Source organism: Ornithodoros turicata, chromosome 2 (assembly GCF_037126465.1).
Source record: "Ornithodoros turicata isolate Travis chromosome 2, ASM3712646v1, whole genome shotgun sequence".
In the NCBI taxonomy this organism is placed as follows: domain Eukaryota; kingdom Metazoa; phylum Arthropoda; class Arachnida; order Ixodida; family Argasidae; genus Ornithodoros; species Ornithodoros turicata.
Window position 1 is genome coordinate 143,332,276 of NC_088202.1, and position 21,134 is coordinate 143,353,409.

The 21,134-nt window shown below is 45.7% G+C and overlaps 1 long non-coding RNA gene across 1 annotated transcript; it reads left to right on the forward strand.

The window, feature by feature from the left end:
- The first annotated feature begins 2,089 nt into the window (after nt 1-2,089).
- On the forward strand, nt 2,090-17,664 carry LOC135384195 (uncharacterized). Its single transcript, XR_010420281.1, has 3 exons — nt 2,090-2,169; nt 6,804-6,920; nt 17,484-17,664. It is a non-coding gene; the product is annotated as an uncharacterized LOC135384195 (long non-coding RNA).
- The last annotated feature ends 3,470 nt before the right edge of the window (nt 17,665-21,134 follow it).

A 21,134-nucleotide genomic window follows, 5' to 3' on the forward strand; every position in this document is an offset into this window, starting at 1 on the left:
GAGTACAATTACTCTCAAAAAGGAGTCTCCTCGCTCCCTTCGGACCCTTTAACTCCCTAGTGAAGAGTGTCGTTTGTATTGCACGTGGTATGATGATGACTGGTTTCTTTGTGGGCACAAACTACTCCCTTAGAAAAGGGTGTACTTTAGCTCCTTTCCTTGCCACATATATCACTCCCCTTTTTGGAGAGTAGAATTACTCTAAAAAAGGAGTCTCCTCGCTCCCTTCGGACCCTTTAACTCCCTACTGGAGAGTGTCGTTTGTATTGCACGTGGTATGATGATGACTGGTTTCTTTGTGGGCACAAACTACTTCCTTAGAAAAGGGTGTACTTTAGCTCCTTTCCTTGCCACATATATCACTCCCCTTTTTGGAGAGTACAATTACTCTAAAAAAGGAATCTCCTCGCTCCCTTCGGACCCTTTAACTCCCTACTGGAGAGTGTCGTTTGTATTGCACGTGGTATGATGATGACTGGTTTCTTTGTGGGCACAAACTACTCCCTTAGAAAAGGGTGTACTTTAGCTCCTTTCCTTGCCACATATATCACTCCCCTTTTGGAGAGTACAATTACTCTCAAAAAGAAGTCTCCACACTCCCTTCGGACTCTTTAATTCCCTACTAGAGTAAAGGGTCTGAAGGGAGTCTGAAGAGAAGGGAAAGAAACCAGTCATCATCATACCACGTGCAATACCAACAACGACAACTTATTTGATGATGATGACGCGGTGTATCATAACTTGCATAACACAAATCAATCGTCGGAGACATCTCCCTGCAATATATCCCCTCCCACGTCGGCATCAGTGGCAAGAAAAAAGCGGACCAATTAGAATCTGATGTGCACTTCAGCAGTATATCCCCAGTTTGCCAACCCCTGGAAACAACGACATACAATTTCTTCTCAATGAGATAGTACAAGAACAGGACCCTGGCATCCTGCAAAATCATCGACTAGATCTCCCACTGAAATGTGTTTCCCGGAATATACGAACCCTAATGTTTAGGCTGCGAACAGGAAGCGCTCTCACTAAATTACAATTGGCTACACGATTGGCTCTCAGGGTCACGCAACTGACACAGTCAGCTAACCGAACCCATCGAACACATCATGATTCATTATCGTGCAAATCCTGAGGTGCGGGAAAAAGACCATGGACACTGCAGGAATTGTGCGGTATAGGTGGCGCCCTACATCGCTCAGACTCTTTCACTAAAAGATAAAAAAAAACTCGAACCCTATTCTGCTTCCTGAACAGTGACCACCCTACTGCTTAACTTTCGACCGTCATAATTTAATCGTCACTATCATATCATCTTATCTCGTTCGTGATGCTGCTCGCATATTAGGGTGTCAGACAACGACAAGTCGGTCTCATCACCACCAGCACCGCCAGTCTGCTTGTCGGTCTTGCGGGATGTTATACTCTAGGTAGGGAACAACAGCGTGAGAAAGTTATTGTGTTGTACACGACTACGTAGGTAGACATATAGTGAAAGTCGGGAACGACGTCCAAAAAGTGGCAGCATGTTGGCAGATCGAATAAATTTAAATAGTACTTGTGAGTTAGATACACTGGGCGCAACCAGATGTTTGAACGATGAAAGTACATAAACAACAATACTAAATGAAGGAAGGTACAGTGAGATGGAAGTGCAGTTTCAGAAAAATAGCGGAAAAGTGTATGTTGATGACGTCGAAAAAATGCGGCGGAAAAGTACTTGGGTTACTTCCATTTGGTAGCTATTGCGGCATCGCGTTACTTTTTAGAATTCGTATAGCGACACCAGAATTGCGCTACTTCTATTACGTTGCGCAATTTCGGTATCAGGTAGAACACAAGTATCAATAGGTGCAACCCGAGCACCGTATACACCAATATAATTGCGAATGCAAAATCCGCCATGAAAAGTTCTCGTGTCGATCAAAAGCAAAGTTGAATAATATAGTTGAAGCTATATAGCTTCCACGCGGGTATAACGGATACACCACGATGAGACAGACTCAGCGGCGCAACGATCTAGTTAACAACCCTGGCGAGAATAGAGGCTGAATGGAGGGCCAGCCGGTGCAGCTGTTGAGAACAATTAACCGGCGTGCATCTCCATTCGCTGCCATTCTTTCAACGGCCATTAGGAAGAACGGCAGTCACCGGACTTCCTTCTAGGTAAGAACCGAGAAAGCACTTTGAATCTCGCAGGGATTTCCATTAATTTCTCGCGGTTCTTCCGACACCTGCGCTTGTCTTTCCACTTCGCATTACGGGGATGAACCCGACTATTGATCGCGAAGGAAAAAGAGATGGGGGATATACTTCTCGGCCTCTTAGACGTCGTTAAACATGAAGGAGTGTAGAAAATGAACGCCATGAAACAATGACAGGTGTACTAGATCTCCATCGTGTTTGATGACGAGATGCGTTAGGAGGCGATTAATTGCGTAGATTACTTCCGCGAAATTAAAAGAGTTGAATTGACGAGAGGAGATGGGACGTACTGGAATCTCGTGGTGAGTTAAATGTCAAACATAGAGGCGCTTCCAAAATTCCTGAATCGGAAACGGGGGTGGAGAGCGGAGACCAAGAAGGTGCGCGCGCTGTTGCTAGGCGACAGATATCGGAGCCCCCTGGTGACGTCGTCTGCTCGTTGAGAATCCGGAACTATGAAGTTCTTCGTGTGCTTTCGAATATTCGTCGTGTTATGTTCGCTGACGCCGTGTGTATTCATTATTCATTAAATTAAATTAAGTTCATTACATTCAATTATTTATTAATTACATTACATTCAATTAAATATTCGTTAAATTCATTAATTAAACGAGTTTGCTGCGTTTGAGAACCTGTTGTGTGTGTTGCTTTTTGCTCCTTGTCTCAGGTTTTTCATCGTTTTACAATGTTCCAGGTCACCTTCACCCTCGCACTTCTACCGTTGATGTATTTTCCGCTACTGGGTTTTCGATTAGGTTGATTTAGAGTCCAAACTAAAAGAAATATGATGATCGTTTTTACGTAGGGTAGTATCATTTTGAGTGCACAAACAATACAGCTGAAGTCGCTGATTTTCATACAGAAAATAGAGCCTGGACATATTGTGGAATTACGGTTCATATTCTTGCTGCACTTTGGAATAGAGCATCGCGAAAAACATTTCCGTTTGCCGGATACAAATAGTTTCCGGTTTCTGGTGTTTCATTTTTCAGAAACTTCGGTCGCTATATTTTGCTCACCACGAATCAGTGGGTTTTGGTGACAGTATTTTAAATAAAAACATGCGCAACTGTGCACGACTACGCTTTGCATATCGCAGTTTCGTAATCCAGCGCCATGTCGCGAGCTGAGCGCGGATAACATTGACACTAGATATGCGCATCCGCACGGTACCCGCCCACGAAACATCGGCGACTGCACCGCAACCGCGCTATAGATGACATAGGTCTATCCTTATTGAATTTGTTCGCGCATCCGCAGTAATTCTATTTCTTGTAAAAAAAAAATCCACATGACGCAAATGCTACGTTACAAATCTTTCCACTTTTCAGCACGCAGACAACCGATGTGGTGGTGACGGTTGTCGGCCTCACAGACGTGGGCAACGTCACGACTTACGCCCTGGGGGAATGTAGAATGGTAGAAATCCAGCGAACCGGTAGAGATGTAGGAAGGGAGTTGCCTCAGGACAGAAGCCGCCGATATTTCGAACAGAGACTGTTCTTCTTCTGGGGGAATGTGCGTCCTTGGCCGACTTCTAAGGGAACTGTGCCCGACATATGTCTGAAAGCGTCAGAAAACCCCAGGCAGCACAGCCGAGGCACCGGTATTCGAACCCGGCTACCTCCGAAACCGAGAAACATTGCGTCATTGTGCTATTGTTCAATACAAGACTGATCACCGGCATGGCGAACCGGGCTAAGGCGTCCCTCACGTTGGTGGTTGCCTAGGTCGTGCTGAAGACTGGAAGGTGGTGGGTTCGAATCCTACCACCGGCTGTGCTGTCTCAGGTTTTCCCTGGGTTTTCCGAGGACATTCAAGATGTGGCTATGGGCGGATACATGGCAACCGTGCTATATGCGTGTACGGTGAACCCTCGTTCTATGACCATAGTCGTTCCTGAAAAGTTTGGTCATAATGCGGAATTGTCATATTAACGGGGGGAATTTGCGGAGGTTTCACTACATTGTTCCCCAGGAGTATGGTCGTAAAGCGCGTATGTCAGATTATCGGAGGTCATATTAATGAGGGTTCACTGTATATGTAACGTGCTTATGCTACGTAGCAACTGTGGCTGTGAGTGGCGTACACATGTGGACAGATGGAGAGAGGATAGCAGGAAGAAGTGGGGGATAGGGGGGATGATATGCGTCCTGGGCCGACTTCAGGGGGAACTGTGCCGACATTCGTCCGGAACGTCTTTGGAAAACTCAGGGAAAACGGCATAAGTTGTCCTGGTACGAGTTGAATGTGATATGCGTTGCCTATAGTATGAGTTATCACGGTTCACAGTCAGCCCGGATTATCCTGAGTTACCCGGGCGCTATTCGCTGCGAGATCGACCTATAGGGGGGGCGAAACTGTCACCCTTCTAGAGTGGATAACACGTGGGCCGACGTTCGGAATTGGTAATTCTTTTCCGTAGTTCTAGTACATATTCACCGGAAGATGACTGGTTTCGGTACTGGCCGGTTCTCCAATGCTCCACCTACTGCAGTAAACGCCGAATAAACGTATAAAAGCAGACGACGCGTCCACACAAAGGTAGTTCATCGTTTCTCCACAGCGCGCCGACACTGCTCGATCTCGGAGCGAATACAAGAAAACGCGCCCATTCCTACGCGTGCTCTGACGTGACAGACAAAAACGTACTTCGCGAATTTGTGCATTTGTAAGAAGGCTTTTAGTGAGAGGTCCCAGCACGAACGTCGCCCTAGTCGCACTACCCGGAACAACAACCACAAGTGAATCACGTGACTCAAGTACCTCTATGCGCTGGCTCGAAAAGCTCCTTCTTGCGGGGAAGTTTCAGCAGCAGGTGCCACTCGTTTGCACCTCCTAGCACTGGATTTCCGCTTTCAACCACTTCAGACGCAAGCTGTTACGGCGGTCCTTCTTAGTGCAGTTTCATGTACGCGTCTTCCACGTGCGTTTCGAAATGCGCTACTGACCTCCCCCTGTCGTATTACGTGCGTTGCATTCACCGCAATATACGGCAGGCAAAGAGTTTTCGGATGTTTGTGTGTATTCGCCACACTGACTCTGAGGAAGCATGTGTGGTCTTTATGGAAAACGACCTGAGGGAGAGAGGAATGAAAATAAGGACCGCGTTTCGGCAAAGGGGGTTTCACTGTTGACAAGCTCGTGTAGTATGTTCCTAGAGGAAGACTGAATGTGTGCAAGGGAGGGATACCTAAAGGGGGGGGGAGGGCGGGGGCGAACGCCCCTTTGAGACTGGGATGCACAGGGGGACCTTATTTACTGCTTGAAGCGATTTTTTTTAAGTAGTAAGGAAACTCCGAGACTTCGCATAAACACGTTCACTTGCACCTTGATTGCCCCTCTGACGCGAAACAGCTTCCGAGCCTGAAAGGCCTCCGTGCCCTTGAGGCTTATAAACTAATAGATAAATAATCACACATCACCACCAGCGATGGGGTAGAGTACCGCCCGTGGCGATGAAACTCGCCACGGGCGGTACTTATCTCTCATCTTAAAAAAAAAAAAAAGAAACAAAGTTGTTGTTAAAGTTCCTCATCAAAGTGGCACAGTAAGTCGATAACTGAATGGATGATTGGATGGAAAATAGAAAATGTAGTAATGTTTAGAGTTGCGAGTCATTGAACATTCTGCTTCAAACCATTCTGCAGTGCGTATAGCATATGTCCGCTACGCTCTTTTCCTGTGAACTGGAAGTTATGAATGAACAAATCCCTGTCACTTCAGCTCGCGCCCTTCCCTTGCGCCAAGGAACGTCTGACGCCCCTGGTGCAAATGTATAGCTGCTGCAAAAGTGAGCACGTCGCCACTAAATGAAGACGTGACAAGTCATCCGTGGGTTATATATGCTCCTGTCAAGGATCACTCCTAAGCTCTGCGCGCATAAGACAAGCAGGTCTCAAAATGTATTGCCTGGTGCCACGCGCCGCTCGCGCTGTTTTCGCTGGAACAGTACATTACTGCATACGTTAGAAGAGTTAGCATGAGAGATAAGCCCCTGTGGTGCAGTCTGAGAACTCCGGAAAAATAATTGATAACTTACGTTTAAATGCCGTCTATACGTTGGCTTTGCAAAATACGGGACAGAAGTTAGCGTTGCCCACACGAGAGGGAGAGAGCTATCGAAGAATTCCAATTACACGTTATTGGAAGCGAGTTATTTTCGATTTGTTTGTACGCTAATTTTGAGTAAAAAAAATCATGTGAGACCAGCTTATTTGGGCTTGGTTATGGTCGCGACTGTTGTAATGGAGTAGAAAAAGAAATAGTGGCTGCATTTTTTTTTTTTTTTTGTTACGCCAAACATTTCTAAATGCGGTAGCTTTAACAGGGCCGTCGTTGGCGTTTTTTCAAATACAGTTTTTATTGACTATCGCGTCATTCATTATCATTAATCATCGCTCATTATCATTTTTATTGAGGCCCATTTTGGGACTTTTCTTGTATTGTTACAATGGTGGTTACACATTATTTGAGGGCTCCGCGAACACAGTCCGCCGATCACGTGGTGGCACATGGCCCCATAAAGCCCGGAGTGGTGCTTGGCACTAAATAACAGTTGCCTTGAAATCTATGTCTTCCTGAACCATACGTAGGAGATGGGACCGTGCTGGCGCGTAATGCTGCTTCTGGCTGCCCTGGTACCAATAGTCACGGGCTTCTTCGAGTTCTTCTTCAAACGCATCAACTTTTGCCACCACCGAGAAATGAAGGTAAACTTTACTTTAAAATGAGGCAGTCGTCGAATGAGCCGCAATAGTCGCAGGGAACAACCACACAGTAAATCATTTTACATCTTTATTTGCTCAAAAAAGGTGTATTCTTATAAAAACACCATTTTCTATTCCGCAATGGGTGCAAGAAGAGCATTACTAAACGTGTAATATCGACATACACCACGTTTTATCCAATGTCGATCATTAAGGGTGTAAAGTGGGGTGTTGAAACAGGTGTTTATCGTCTAGTACACCTTTCTACACCCCATTTGAATTGGGAATATGGTGTTAAAAATTGTGTTTTATTTCGTGAGAGAAAAAATATGCTGGTTTCACAGCTCCGCTCAGCAAGTAATCCCATTATAGACGATAACCTGAGTTAAAAACACAGTATTTGACAGGGAATGATGTTAGGAACTTAGCTGATATCTTTGACTCGTTGCAGGCGTGGGTGTTAATTGCAAAAACGCATTCCCGTCACCGTTACAAACGTTTCCCGCCCCACCACATGTAACGAACGTGCCCCGACAAATCGTATTTCAGTATATGATCCATCCGACACGCCAATATAGGCTACAGAGGGTGCCCGAGGTCTCTCTCGGCACTCACGTTGGTCCCACAGTGTTACCAAGCTAACGAGGCGTGCCTGCGACGCATTGCGCTCCGGTTTAGGTTCTACAATGGAACCACGGCTGGTAGTCTGCCGTGTTCACGGTGGTGCTTGCCATAGAAGCAAGAATGTCGAACTGTATGTCTCGGCCACTGGTCTCGCTAGCTATTTGCGAGGGAATATTTGCCAGCAAACAATTCCATCATAAAAGGTGTTTTCAATAGAATACTCCCCTTTTAAGGTTTTTAAATGCCCATTATAAGAGTGTTTTACTAGGAATACACTTAACTAAAGTATTAGAAAACACCCATCATTTGAGTGTAAAGGCAACACCAAAAAGGTGTGCGCCATGGGACAAGCCATTTGCACCAAAAAAGTGTAAAAAAGTTTACTGTGCATTCTCGATTCTCGATTACCCATGAGCTGCGCTAACCTTTACGATACACTGGCTACACTTTCTAACGACTTGCAAAGCGGCGATTTAGGAGTCACTAAATAAGCTACGCTTCAGAGTATCGACACTGAGTTCCAAGAGCGAGCATGCGCCATCTTGTTTCCGCGCCACGCTGCCCATGCGGACGTTAGCGCACGATGCCATCTATCGTGCGCGGGTGAAATGTTCCTTTCGTTTACGAGCAGCAGTTGACGGCCTTGAGCTCACCTTGACATCTTCGGGACGCTCAGGTGGACAATACGTGGATTATCGCGCAACAATCATTGCACGCTTCTCTATTCCACAGGGAGCACTATGTCAGCCGTCTTTGATCCTCAAATGGGGATGGTACTGGTGTGGTGCGAAAACAAGATGGCGCTCCTGCTATCCCTTGGACCTCAGTGTAGCTTATTTAGTGACTCTACAGTGGACAGGATGCGTGGAGTGGAATGACAGGGCAGTTTTCCGTTATGTTGACAAGATGCTGCATTCTTCGTTGTATTGTTTATTAGAATGCCTTCGAAAAATGTAGGGGAGTGCGTGAGAAAAGGCTGAGCCTCGCGCCCAGTCTAGCCCCTCTAGCTTTCCCTGTTTGTGACGGCAATGAAAAAAACAAAACAAAAAGAACAGAAGAGCGGCCCTTCTGTCCGTTTTCCATCGGAACGGGCGACTTCCGCGTTGCATTCTTGGATGCTCATTTCTGCCACGTGACCGTTCACATGACCCCAAGAACATGGCGGCTCCCATCACATAAAGCAGACGACAGGAGCTGCAGTTGTCTTGGCCGTTCAGATACCACCATTCTGTTGAGCGCACGCGTGCAGTTTTATTTCCGCGTGTTCGGAGGTTTGTCCTTCTATTACAGGACCAGCCACGCACTTCAGGACGAGTACGCGGGACGAGAAATATCGCGCGTGGACAGGGGTGATCTTACGCGCGCGCGCTGATACTGTGTATATCTTCGATCTTGAATTATTCGTGTGTTTGCATGGTCAGAGGAAAACCTATCAGCAGAAAAGTGATCGTAAACTTTATTTAGTTAATATTGCAAAAATGTACACAAAGCGTGACTGTGAGGGCAAGTCCTGTGTGTGCAAGTGTTTCAGTTGTAATGCTCACAAAGTCAGGCAGCTCAAACACGTACCATTATAGCCTGAGTTGCTTTTGCGCCAATAAAATTCAACCATCATCATCATTATCATCATCATCATCATACAGGGGACCGAAACAACCCAGTATTCAAGGACGAGCGAAAAGTTAAACCGTGCCTCTCATTGGTTGGGCTACAAGTAAGGGGACAACAAATTCGAGCTGGATCACGTGGACTCCATCTTGGTATCCGCATCGACGACAAAAAAGCATAGATTGAGAAGTTACCCGTCAAAAAGAACTCGTTATAAGTTAAGTTACCGTGTGAAAAGTGTAACTAAGTTAATAACGAGGTTCTTCAACCTGAAATGTAACTCGCAGTACATGAGTTACTTAAAAAAAAGAACGAATTACTTCCAAGTTACTTCGGACACATTCATTCGGACACAGCATTACGCGGGTGCAGCGCGCGTGAGCAGTTGAGTTAGACCTTGAGTTGGCTGCGGAGGAGTGCAACACGCTTAGATCGTTTTCGTTTATGTCCAACAATAGACCTCTCCCTCTTTGTAAACAAATGACGTCATAGTGTTCGACAGCGCCACAAATTTGGTAGAATTGAACTACGCTCAAAGCTAGAGGTGAACAAGATCGCGCCCGAAAGCCACGGTCTCGAGGGGATTACGATATGGCCCCTTAAAGGGACGCGACCCCCGGTCCTGCTTTTCTTTCAATGGGAGGCAGCGAACAAGTGCCCGTTCGTGGAACTCAGCCCTCCTTCCGATTTGTTTCGGTTTCAGTCTGTCTACTAAAGTCATGATGACGTTTCTCTGGTAGGGGTCTATTCGAACGCTTTGCATCTTAGTCCCTGTACCCCGCACCATGGTTCAGCTTCATTTCAATGGCAGCGGTTTCTTACTTCATGAATAAAATACTGTCATTGATTGAATATCACGTTTTATGGCAAAAAATGCCATCAAGGGACAGAAGAGGAAGCAAGAAAAATGGCCGCCACTGCGGCCGCGCGGTTCCTGCAGTGACGTCGAGAGATGCAGCTATACTGAAAGCCCTTCACCTGCAATGGTGCGGACTAGAGATGCGGGGCCCCGGAAACAAAAAAAAACGGATTTTTTTTGGGAAAAACACTTGCTCTTGTGTTGTTTTCCTCGTCTCCGGATAAATTGCCCAAAATTTTCAGGCGCCAAAATTCAAAAATGTTAATGTTCGCACCTTCGATGCGTTCCAGCTTTACAGTGTCTTAACAGTGCCTTAGGTGCCTATAATCCACCAACAACCACCAACTTAGAGCTCCGTCTGGCTGCTCCAAGCGATCGCCATCGCGTTCACATAATGTCGGAGTTCTGGTCGGAGTGGACGGGTTGTTTCAATTACCTATCGCTGAGTAGACAGCAGTCTCATGGGATGCTCTGCTCTGCATTTATGCCTCGAGCTTGAACACTACTAAAGTTTCTAGCTCATTGTATGCTGTGGCTCGGCCGGCAATGCTTCGACTCAGCAGTAACCGCGTTTGTTTCCAATCCTTCCAATTTTTCGGAAAAAAACCCGAAATAATCGTTTTTTTCGAGCCATTCAAAGTTTCTGGAAATTTTGCATCTCTAGCGCGGACCGACTGGAGACACGATGCACACAAGCGGTAGGTGGTAAGAAGGGCAGTTTGAAATTCTAGTCGAAGCAACGCAAGGCAAGTCGATGGCAGCGGTGAGATCATTCTTGAACCACAAGCGTTCGCACTCCGACCAACTGTACCCGATTGGGTTCTCCCCGAATTGCCTAGTGCATTCCTTCGTGGCTCCTTAGTTGCTTACGCGCTAGTAAAACCCCAATCCAATCCAATCCAATCCTTCGTGGTTCCTTCGGCTTTCGCTTGCCTCTGAATCCTTTTTGCCTCCGCTTCGGCTGCACATGCTGCAGGGTCTTGCCGCATAGACCGGCTTGCCTCAGCTTCGTCGGCTAGCACGTTGGCATCCTGACGTCGCGCTCTCTTGTTTGCGGCATCGACTGCACGACGAGCTGAGTCTTCGCGCGTTCAGCGCTTCCGTTGGCGTTCTCGTGCCCGCCGCAAAGGTTTTGCGTCAGCGGGACCAGGTATTTCTATGGCGTCTGAAACAGAATCACTAGGGTGTTTTCGGTACGCTTTTTTTTCATCGCCGTCACTAATACCGTGTTTCCTTCTGCAGGGTGGTTCACCAACCATGATAGAAATTCATAGTAAAAAGCGTAGGCCCCAGAGAGGCATGCGGTCAAGAGATTTTTTTTCTCCCAATAACTTTTGCCACATATTGGTAACATTTTTATTTCATTTCAATTGACGGAAAGTTAATTTCTTGAATTGAACTCCGAAATTTCCCAAGGCAACCTAACGTTTTCTTTGCGGAAACGGGTTCCCCGTGGTCATTTTACTCAGTACAGCACATAATCCCACTCGTAATGCAATGGCAATTGCCGAAATAAATTCGCCGAAAATCCGTGGAAATTAGCCCTTGGCTCCGCCTCTTTTTTGAGGGCTCGTAGTTTGAGCGCAAAGCTGCGAAGAAAGCAGGTTACATTGACACGCCACACGAGGGGGGAAAGGGTTACAAGCCGTCGGGTGACCTCATTTTCGATAAGATAGCTCTGATTCCTGCACTCACAGCGCGTGTTTGTTCCGTGGGTAAGGCTTGTAACCCTTTCCCACCTCGTGTGGCATGTCAATGTGATCTGCTTTCTTCGCAGCTTTGCGACCAAACTACGAGCCCTCAAAAAAGAGGCGGAGCAAAGGGCTCATTTCCACGGATTTTCGGTGAATTTATTTCGACAATTGCCATTGCATTACGAGTGGGATTATGCGCTATACTGAATAAAATGCCCACGGGAAACCCATATCTGCAAAGAAAACGTGAGGTTGCATTGGGAAATTTCGGAGTTCAATTCAAGAAATTAACCTTCCGTCAATTGAAATGAAATAAAAATGTTACCAATATGTGGCAAAAGTTGTTGGCAGAAAAAAAAAATCCCTTGACCGCATGTCTCTCCGGGGCGTACGTTTTTTACTATGAATTTCTATCATGGTTGGTGGACCACTCTGTATATAACGATGTAATGCGGCATACAATGCGCCCTCTACGCCGGACGTGAGGCACTATTGTATTACTATAAACGAGGTATTACTATAAACAGGTCGCTGTAAAGCGAGAGTTCGTTTGATCCTCCTAACGGAGCGATGACACTACGCCAAAGCTTCTTCTGCAGAGCCCAGAAACAAAAAGAAGACCGAAACATACACACACAGGAAAGTGACTCTTTTGTTTCCCGTGCATGTGCTCGGAAGAGTCCTGCGGAGATTCCATCTGAGTAAGACACAACCTGAAGGGTACATACGCTTGTGCATTTTCCTTTGGCCTACGCAGTTCGATGCACCGTAATGCTGCTAACAGTCTGCGAACGTGCTTCGCTGCAGGTTGCCCGGATACGAGGTGGGATTGATTGGCTCGTGATATGCAATCATCCCTGCATTGGGTCTTAGCGAGACACACTAAAGATAGAGGAATGGAAGGCAGGCAACTTTGGGAGACATCAGGTATGGAAGAGCAGGATAATGCCTTCCATGTCGCTTATATCACGTATTATTCTGTAACGTGAAATATGTAGCGTTGATGCAAGCAAAGCAGTGAAGCTCCGATAAACTCTTGGTTAAAATCCATCGAATGAGGATAACGGGAATGAGAACAAAACTGTAATTGGCTATGATGGTGGCTTGCCGATTCTTGGCTTCTGCTTTTTGTTCAGTGAAATTACGAGAACGCATCTAATGATGTGTGTTAGCATCTGGTACCGGGGGTGCATTTTATCGATATCACATCCCTTATCACCCTTCTCTTTTGCTGAGTGAGGAACCAGTTGTGCTACACATAAATGTCATCAAATTTTTAGAGACCACTTAGCTTATGAGTAGCCTGTAAAAGCTTGGTTCATTTAACAGTTTTTAGAGCATCTATTTTATGACGTGCGAAACAGTATTTTTATTAATCCATCAGTACCCATTAATTCACCTTGAGCTCACATTAGTCATTGATTTGGCGCTTTTTGGCCTTAGTTGCCATCGCGCCACTAAACTTTCAACTACATACACGCACATACATACATCTGGTACGGGCGGTTAACTCTATACACGAATATCTAAATTTTGAATGAACGAGAATACTAGAAAATAGAAGATTCCACGTAATAAAATTGGCGCAAGGCCAATGTGTCAACTAGCTAGCCGCGACATCAAGTAAACTGATAAATAAAACAAGTAGGACACTTCGAAAGAACAGAAATTAGACGTACTATAACCCCACTTGCTTGCGCGCCATATAAACTCTAATCATAATCATCATTTCTGCATTGCGGTGCTGCTATGAAAGGAGCGGCGGAAACGGTTTCTCTTGACCTTTTTTGTTACTGTTATTGCACAGGTTAATTCAGTGTCTGCCAGTTACTGTCCTTCAAGGTTGTGGAGTTGTCACTCCGGAGTTGGAATGATTCCAGATTTATCAGATTGCTTGGCGCTCTATAGCCTTGGTAGCTTTTGCGCCAATAAACTCTAATTATCATCATCATCACCAGATTTATCAGAGCCCGGAATGGAATGGAATGGAATGGAATGGCAGAAACTGCCCTATGAGTGGAATGGGAATGGAATGGTGTGGGCACCCCGGTGGCTGCTGGGCTAGCCACAGTATCGGTCCCTTTTCTTTTATTGATGGAATTAACGGAATGGAATGGTGCTGCCAAGCCCATTCCAGGAGTGGGAATTGGCCATACCTTTTCATTCCGAGGAATTGAAAGGAATGGAATTATCACAAATCTCCATTCCTTGGAATGGAATGGGAATGGAATGGTGTGGGCGCCCCGGTGGCTACTGGGCTAGCCAGTACCGGTCCTTTTTCTTTTATTGATGGAATTAACGGAATGGAATGGTGTTGCCAAGTCAATTCCAGGAGTGGGAATTGGCCATACCTTTTCATTCCGAGGGATTGAAAGGAATGGAATTATCACAAATCTCCATTCCTTGGAATGGAATTGGAATGGAATGGCAAAAAATGCCCTGGAATGGAATGGAATGGTGTGGGTGCCCCGGTGGCTGCTGGGCTAGCCAGTATCGGTCCCTTCTCTTTTATTGATGGAATTAACGGAATGGAATGGCGTTGCCAAGCCCATTCCAGGAGTGGGAATTGGCCATACCTTTTCATTCCGAGGAATTGAAAGGAATGGAATTATCACAAATCTCCATTCCTCGGAATGGAATTGGAATGGAATTGGTGGTCTCATTCTGCAACCCCTGCTGTCCTTATCTTTACGCTACCATTACTGTTTTGTTTTCAATCTCTTATACAGGGTGTTTGCAATAACTTGTCCAGAAATTATATTTAAAGCTAGCTGGTTGCTAGCTAGGTTGCTGGCCTGGAAAGATGTTGCGTAATGTGTAGCCCGTATCTTCTTACGAATTTTGATCTATTGTCGGTATAGTGATAAACATGCGATTGCGACGATGCGGTTATCCAATGTCTGACAAAAAATACGAAACTGAAATGAGAATCTCGCTTACCAATGGAAGTGCACGCTATGTGTTGTACATATTGCCCCTGCCCCCCGCATTGGTGGTGGTGGTGGTGGTGATAGGGCTTGCCGTTGTCGGCCTCACGTATGTGGGCAACGTCACGACTCACGCCCTGGGGGAATGTGCGTCCTGGGCCGACTTCTAAGGGAACTGTGCCGCCATATGTCTGAAAGCGTCTGAGGAAAACCCAGGAAAAACCCCAGACAGCACAGCCGGCACCGGGATTCGAACCCGGGTACCTCCCAGTCTCGACGTGTACTGCCCCCCGCATTGCCTGCGACCTTATCTGCCGTTCAACCAATACCATTATTTCCCTAATTGCGGTCACGTATATTTGTTTTGCTGGACAAACAAGACTACAAAGCCTTTGAGTACACATGCTTGCTATAATACATATTAGTTCATATTAGAAATGGAATGATATTTAGGGTGTTGCACGTGAAAGGGAAAGACGCATGGGCGTACCGAGAGGGGTGCAACGGGGGCAATGCCCCCCCACCCCTCCCCTGGAACTCCAAGGTCGCTTGCGAAAATAGTACGCTCTTTAGTCATAGGTCGTAATGATTATTCTCAGACGTCACGATAGGAACCTCTGAACACCCACACAGTGCACAACGTCCGCCTCCAGAAAAAGATGGGGTTGGAGGTTGGGGTTTGCACTCTTGCCCCCTCCCCCCCAGGAAGCGCTTTGCTCTCCCTTGGAAAAAATCGTGGGAACACCCATGGAAAGGCGAGATTGCCTGCCTCTCTCTCTCCCATAGTGCCTCTTGTGCCATAAAACACCAAAACACCACTTCCCATAGTGCTTGCCTACTTTTTAGGTGGAGGGAGAGAGAGAGAGATCCATGCCGTATCTCAGAGTCTAATTACATGACAGGTTAATTACATGACTTATTACATGACTAATTACATGACTTCCGCTCTTGTCGGGGACGAGCGTACAGAATTTACTACTAATTATCTCAATCTGGGATGCTCTCAGTAAAGAGACCGACTTGGGCTTTCTACTGTCCCTACCTGCCTTCAAAAGGAAGTTACAACTTCATAGGGGCTCAGAGGTACATTCCTATCTACAACACCAACAACAACAACTTTATTTTGAGATGGAGAGTGGGGAGGTTGATCGTCAGAGGCGATAGTCTACCCCATTGCTGGTGGGGATGTGGGGAATAAAATAACGAGCCCCTTCACATTCCTATCTACGGCGTTGCTGTTGTAATACGTTGCTGTGATTAGAATAAATATATTAATATCTCCATAGATAATGCTGCCAGGGATTTATTCAGACCCTTAACACCTCCAAATGTATGGCGACACCCCCACCCCCCCCTAATTTTTATTCCTGCGCACCCGTGTAAGGGTGCGTAGGACCCCGACAGGCAGACACCTCTCGGTAATGATACATTAAGCTGTTGTGACGTAACCATAATAATGCCCCCCTCCCCCCAACTTTTTGGCATACCACCCCGTGACCGCGATGGATAAACCACTGGCATCAGCCCGAACACACGAAGTTGCTGAATCTCACTCAGCCTTAAGTTGCATCGACCATGAAGTGTTTACCTGTAACGCACCGTGAGAGACATCTAATATGCGCATAAATCAGTGGCACGATATCCAAGACAACGTATCGGACAGAGCGTATGAACGACAACCACTTCCGGTCACTTCGTCTACGCGTGCGAGAACTGAACACTCGCAGGCTTTCAACGTGGACATCGTTGTAAGCGTGATTGTCGTATAGAATTCAAGATCACATTGAGTGACACCTTAATGGACCATTTCCGACAACGCGTATGCGCATGCCCAGCCCCTGAGTCCGCCATTTTTGAGCGGAAAACATCGCCATGAACCCACCTGCGGGCGACTGTCATGTTCATTGTGGGGAGATAATTGGTTTCAAGGTTACGCGGACGTTTGAGGTCTGGTAATGAGTACAATGCGCTTTCACTCTTTCCGCATTCTTCTTTCCATCTTCTCTTGCTACTTTCCCACGCAATGTACGTGCCAGTTCGTAAAGTGTCACCATTATTGGGGGGAAAGACACGACGTTCGACATTCCGCCGCCAGGGACGACGCGAATATGGAAAAGGTCCATTTCACGGAAAGACAGCGGCGAATCCAGACTTGTACGTAATACGTGTAATTGCATTGCTTGTAATCAATTACATTTTTGAAGAAGTAATTCGATTACAATTTTGAGTAATGAATTACCGTGTAATCAATTACTTTTGAAGTAGAGTGTGACTCAAAATAACGATGCTCTGTGACAAGTTTCCTGTGTCTTTGTTGGGCTATTCGACTGTAGTAAGCGGGAAAAAAAATATTGCTACTTCTCACGCGTGGTTTTTTTTGTTTTTGTTTTTTTCGAAGCACACAGGGGCGGAAATTTTTGCATGAATTGAAAGTAACGGCTCGAGTAACACGTTAGCTTTATACTCGTTACTCAATTACATTTTGAGTCGAGTAATTTCTAACGGTGATGAATTACTTTTGCTAGAAGTGTAACGGTAACGGTAATCAATTACTTTTTTTTTTAGTAACGGGCACCAGTCTGGAATCCAAGGGGCAGTCTGCGTCCAAAATATGCAGGCACAACGAAGTACACGCAGTGAAGCTTTCAACTGTTTGTTGACACAAGCTTTCGTGCAGAACCTGCACTTCATCAGGTGAAAACGTGTTCTGCACGGAAGCTTGTGTCAATAAACCGTGCGTGTAACTCATTGTGCTTCCACGGGATGAGCGCTATGCATTGATCTGTTGCTAAAGAATGAAATACGTTTGCGGTTTCTGTTCTGCAGTGTGATGCGAATAATTTTCTGCACGCAGTGCGACAAGGACGCTTCCTGCTGCAGTGGCCGTTGCCGTCCCAGTACTTACCCGCCTTACACCATGCGCTGTTTCTGAGGAGCGGTTCGTAGAATGCTCTCATAAAGAAGTTCAGTGAAAGAGCTCCAGTAAGGCGTTCTTTTCTGCTTCGATGATTTCGAAATAAATGTTTTTTCTCAGAGTGGTGGTCGAATGGATATGAGGATCTGTACCTTGGTGGTTTACTCGTAGATCGTGCTGAAGACATGGACATGATCGCGATGATCGCAGCTCAGCAAGAAATTAACTGTTGACAGTACGCCTGTCATTCACTCTTTAAAAAAAAAAAAGGTGTACTTTAACTCCTTTTCTTGACACATATATCACTCCCTTTTGGAGAGTACAATTGCTCTAAAAAAGAGTCTTAAACTCTAGAGAGGGGGGATATGTTTATTAAAAAAAAGGAAGGAAAGGTCAGCCAGACGAAAGTCGGCTTGCTATTCCAAACAAAAAAAGGAGAAGAAGGGAAGAAGGAAAGAAAAGGGGAAGAAAGAAAACGGAAGTAACGGAAAAGAAGAACAGAAAAGGGAAGGGTAGGTAGAAAGGGAGTTATGCTACTCCCTTGAGGAAGTGAGGAGACTCCTTTTTGGGAGTAATGGCCAAATCGGAGTGTGGTCTATATGGCCAACAGATTAGCGCCTACTCCAAGCAGCGCGCCATCGCTCCAAAGCAGGTGGCCCTCTCACATGGATTCCATGTCGTATCTTTCTCGGCTCGGGTAGTGCGTATAGCGATGGTTTAGGCTGATTTGCATAGCGAAATTTGGGAACTTAGATATCAAGGTTCGTTCGCACCTCATGGGGGTTTAATAAAGACGATGGACTTGAACAATGGCTGTCTCCAATTCTGCCATTTCGCGTTTCACAGAAATCATCCAATGAATCAGTTAACTAGTGAATTTGATATAGCTAATTAGTTGTCCAGTAGTTGCATACACTGTCCGTCCTACAGGGTGTCCGCCCGGCCGCGTATCCCGCATGCCAAAATGGCATCAGCGCTGCTCTTACACCATTCTTTAAATAAAAAAATAAGCTTAAAAAGAAACCCCGTAAGAGCCCTGCGGAAGCCGTAAAGACATGAGCCAATAGCGCTCCAACTCAACTCAATCTAATTCATGTCGTGTCGCGTTTATCTCAGTAAAAGGAAGTGATAAAGGCATATGGCTGTATACAACGCAGCACACCACCATTATCAATGCATCTGTCAGAGGGAGTACACAAAAAGCAAGACTGAGGTCTTGCCAGACAGCGGCATTAAGCCCTTAGAAGGGAAAAGGAGACACAAAAGGAGCAGAGTTCGCGAAACCTGTTTATTACTTCCGGAGCAAAACTGACCACTCTGGACAGCAGTTCCGAAAGCGCAAGCCGAAAACAAGTACTGGACTAATAACCTATAGAACGCTGACAGAAAAAAGATATTGTTTTTTTGTAGTTTTATGCGATAAAATTCCTCAGCTGGCTTCACGCGTCCATATTTCCTTGTGTGTATTCGCTTGCTTTCTGAATCTTCCACTGGAAAGGCAGTTATGGCTGGCCATGCTGCGTGCGGGAAGGCCTTTGCGCCACCACTGCCTTCCTTGAAGCCTTTGTCTGTTGCAGGAGCAGTGAAATAAACTTTACGCTTTTGAACATGGCATGAACTTTAGAAGGAACCACGGGCAACGCCACGGACCTGTAGCGCGCAAGAGGCTCCGGGTCTGCACACCCCCTAGAAACACACCACTGCTTCTAAGAACGCGCATGTACCATAGAGCACAAAGGATCATATGTAAATGTACTTAGAGTAAAGTACAAAGTACCGGGAAAAGTAAAAGGAAGAGGTCAGCAATCAATTTTCTTGCTCAAAAATACTGCTTCTAGGCACAATACTTACTGGATACTTTAAATTTTTTGTCTTTGCATGTCCTGTTAGTTCCCCTTGCGCCATAAAACCCTCAGTTACACACGCACACTCACTCACACTCACACACACACGCATGTCCAGTTGGGCACTTGAGTGCTCGATGGGAAGAACAAGAGAAATGGTACTGAAAAGTGCAGTACAAAGTGCACAATTGGAAATGTACTTAAAGTGAAGTACAAGGATTCAGAAATGTACTTCAAGTACTACTTGAGTACTGGGTACATCAAGTACTGCCCTTCCATGCGATCCGGTGACTCCTGACGTAACCCGACGCGGCGGAAGCGCCGTAGGAGTAGCCAGCCAGTGTTGCCACTTTTTTTCTGCTTGTATAGTCGCTAAATTTGGTTTAAAAAGCCGCTAAATTTCGAAAAATTTGGGGGAAAAGTCTCTATAAGACGCCAAGTTTAAAATAGGCGCGTAATAATACCAACAATTATTGGCGCATTATGATCTCAGTTGTCGCTGCGCCATTAAACTCACAATCAAACTCAAAAATACCAACAATTACTGTCATTGGTAGCTTTAACGAATTATCTGCCTTCCCAACAGTCTGATTAACATCTTTGGGGTGGAAGGGGAGCCTTTCTGGCTGCATACAATGCTCTATAGAATGGACTAAGCAGTTTTGCGTTATTATACAGTTATTGGCGCGTACCATAAAATACGTGGTGAAATCTCTTGCTCTAATTGCGCTCCATTTTGCACTGACTTTGGAACGTCATAGTAACACGAGTAACGTGATTTGTTGAGGACTATGATATAGGGGGGAAACTTTGTTTACTTGTGCATTGAGTACTGAGCGCAGTACTGACGCCTTTAGAAGGCAATACAAAAGAAAAGAAATTAGGGGATAATAGATTAGCTTAGATGAGAGATAAAGAAAGGGAGATTACGAGTTTCAACAAGTGCCAAAAAATAGGGGACTCTAAACACGTAAGAAAGAGTCATATGACAGCAAGTACTGCAAGCTCACTCCTATTGGCTCTTTCACCTCTTTGTATCTGTAATGTATGGATACGTAACACCAATAAATTTAAATTAAAAGAAACTACAATCTCATAGCAAGCGGATTTGGTGTAGAACCTGGTATTTAAGACTTGTAATAACTACAAACAAGGATGCACACCGGGAAACACTCTCTTAGCCCCCCTTCACTATATATTGTCATCCCACTCACACTTACTCGCTTGTTCAGAGGAAAGAAGCTCATGTTCAATATGCACTTTGACGCATGCTGGTTACATGAGCAGCGCGCACCACATTCTATATGGGCGTCTTGCAATGTGGGCCACTCTCCGTGCCCCCTTTTCCGTGTACACTCTAAGAAAGAAAAAGGAGTACTTTTACTCCTTTTTGGGGACTACATGCATTGCCACAAAAATAGTCCCTTTCGGGAGTAAATGCACGGGAATAAATGAATGTCACAGAGTGGAGACCGCATTTCACGCGCTGTTGTAAGAGTCCAAGGTACATAACTCGTGTGCATGCATGAAAATACTTTGAAGCCAACCGTCAACCGCGATATATCGAGTTATATAAAATCTTGCGCCATACTAGGGCACAATTTGCGAAGAAAGATGCGCTATCTGTTTCTTACTCTGTGTGGCTGGAAAATTGCTACGTTGTGTGAGTTATACAGCCTTATGTCGTTCAAATTGACCAAGAGCACATATTGACGTAGACTGTTGCATTCAGGAGACAATTCGCGAA